Source organism: Styela clava, unplaced genomic scaffold (genome assembly GCF_964204865.1).
Source record: "Styela clava unplaced genomic scaffold, kaStyClav1.hap1.2 HAP1_SCAFFOLD_30, whole genome shotgun sequence".
Lineage (NCBI taxonomy): Eukaryota > Metazoa > Chordata > Ascidiacea > Stolidobranchia > Styelidae > Styela > Styela clava.
Window position 1 is genome coordinate 40,001 of NW_027556480.1, and position 2,500 is coordinate 42,500.

Here is a 2,500-nt window from a genome sequence, read left to right on the forward strand (position 1 = left end):
GGGCCGGTCGGAGCGCACCCTTTTCTCGGTGGCTGGCGGGCGAGAGAGTGCTGCGTCGCCGGCATCGGCGTCGAAAGAAGCCGAGCCGAAAAAAGTTAAAGTACAAACGTGCAAGCATACTAACCTAACCCTAGGTAAGGCATGTCAGAGCGAAAGACAGTAATTTCGAATGAGCCAAGAAAGAGCGGTGCGGGGCCGGTCGGAGCGCACCCTTTTCTCGGTGGCTGGCGGGCGAGAGAGTGCTGCGTCGCCGGCATCGGCGTCGAAAGAAGCCGAGCCGAAAAAAGTTAAAGTACAAACGTGCAAGCATACTAACCTAACCCTAGGTAAGGCATGTCAGAGCGAAAGACAGTAATTTCGAATGAGCCAAGAAAGAGCGGTGCGGGGCCGGTCGGAGCGCACCCTTTTCTCGGTGGCTGGCGGGCGAGAGAGTGCTGCGTCGCCGGCATCGGCGTCGAAAGAAGCCGAGCCGAAAAAAGTTAAAGTACAAACGTGCAAGCATACTAACCTAACCCTAGGTAAGGCATGTCAGAGCGAAAGACAGTAATTTCGAATGAGCCAAGAAAGAGCGGTGCGGGGCCGGTCGGAGCGCACCCTTTTCTCGGTGGCTGGCGGGCGAGAGAGTGATGCGTCGCCGGCATCGGCGTCGAAAGAAGCCGAGCCGAAAAAAGTTAAAGTACAAACGTGCAAGCATACTAACCTAACCCTAGGTAAGGCATGTCAGAGCGAAAGACAGTAATTTCGAATGAGCCAAGAAAGAGCGGTGCGGGGCCGGTCGGAGCGCACCCTTTTCTCGGTGGCTGGCGGGCGAGAGAGTGCTGCGTCGCCGGCATCGGCGTCGAAAGAAGCCGAGCCGAAAAAAGTTAAAGTACAAACGTGCAAGCATACTAACCTAACCCTAGGTAAGGCATGTCAGAGCGAAAGACAGTAATTTCGAATGAGCCAAGAAAGAGCGGTGCGGGGCCGGTCGGAGCGCACCCTTTTCTCGGTGGCTGGCGGGCGAGAGAGTGCTGCGTCGCCGGCATCGGCGTCGAAAGAAGCCGAGCCGAAAAAAGTTAAAGTACAAACGTGCAAGCATACTAACCTAACCCTAGGTAAGGCATGTCAGAGCGAAAGACAGTAATTTCGAATGAGCCAAGAAAGAGCGGTGCGGGGCCGGTCGGAGCGCACCCTTTTCTCGGTGGCTGGCGGGCGAGAGAGTGCTGCGTCGCCGGCATCGGCGTCGAAAGAAGCCGAGCCAAAAAAAGTTAAAGTACAAACGCGATGCTAATGAGCGAGCCGTTGTCTCGACTAATATGTAGGGGGCGTTCGATCGAGCGTCTGGCTTGAGCGCTTGTCGGCCTAGCAGAACGGTCGCATTGTTATGCCCGGGTTTTAGGCACCGCTGCAGGCGGCCGGCAGAGCTCTTGTTTGTGCGAAACTGAATGGATCGAGCCCGAGAGAGGGCGAGCAAAGAAAAAACGCAAATCGCTCCGCCTGGCACTGCCGGCGAGAGCGTGGACGTCGCGGCCAGCGACTGTCGAAGCTGAGTACGGCCGCAGGCGATCGCCTCGGTCTTAAACGAATGCGACGAGCACGCGCCGGGCGGCCCAGCAAGGGCCGAGCGCAGCTGTCGCAGCTATCTGGTTGATCCTGCCAGTAGTGATATGCTTGTCTCAAAGATTAAGCCATGCAGGTGCAAGTACGAGTTCTCGTAAAGCGAAACTGCGAATGGCTCATTAAATCAGTCTTGGTTTATTTGGTCTCGTAAGCGAAGTGGATAACTGTGGTAATTCTAGAGCTAATACATGCATTAAGCGCCGACTTCGGGAGGCGCGCTTTTATCAGATCAAAACCGACCGGGTTCGTCCTGTGACGTTTGATGACTCTGGATAACCACGCGGATCGTACGGTCTCTGCACCGACGACGTATCATTCAAGTGTCTCCCCTATCAACTGTCGAAGGTACGCTACGTGCCTACCTTTGTGATAACGGGTAACGGGGAATCAGGGTTCGATTCCGGAGAGGGAGCCTGAGAAACGGCTACCACATCCAAGGAAGGCAGCAGGCGCGCAAATTACCCATTCCCGACACGGGGAGGTAGTGACGAAAAATAACAATACAGGACTCTAACGAGGCCCTGTAATTGGAATGAGTACATCCTAAAACTCTTAACGAGTATCCATTGGAGGGCAAGTCTGGTGCCAGCAGCCGCGGTAATTCCAGCTCCAACAGTGTATGCTAAAGTTGTTGCGGTTGAAAAGCTCGTAGTTGGATTTTGGGCGAGCGCCGCCGGTCCGTCGCAAGGCGTGTCACTGGTTGCGTTCGCCTCACCTTCGGTTCTCCGTCGGTGCTCTTGACTGAGTGTCGGCGGTGGCCGATAAGTTTACTTTGAAAAAATTAGAGTGTTCAAAGCAGGCTGTTCGCCTGCATAGTGTTGCATGGAATAATGGAATAGGACCTCGGTTCTATTTTGTTGGTTTTCGGAGCACGAGGTAATGATTAAGAGGGACAGACGGG

The 2,500-nt window shown here is 54.8% G+C and overlaps 1 non-coding gene across 1 annotated transcript in view; it reads left to right on the top strand.

Moving 5' to 3' along the window:
• The first annotated feature begins 1,619 nt into the window (after nt 1–1,619).
• Nucleotides 1,620–2,500, top strand: part of LOC144418740 (small subunit ribosomal RNA) — a 1,810-nt gene continuing 929 nt past the window's right edge. The window contains exon 1 of the ribosomal RNA XR_013473647.1: nt 1,620–2,500. This exon is cut by the window's right edge and continues 929 nt beyond it. This is a non-coding gene — a ribosomal RNA (small subunit ribosomal RNA).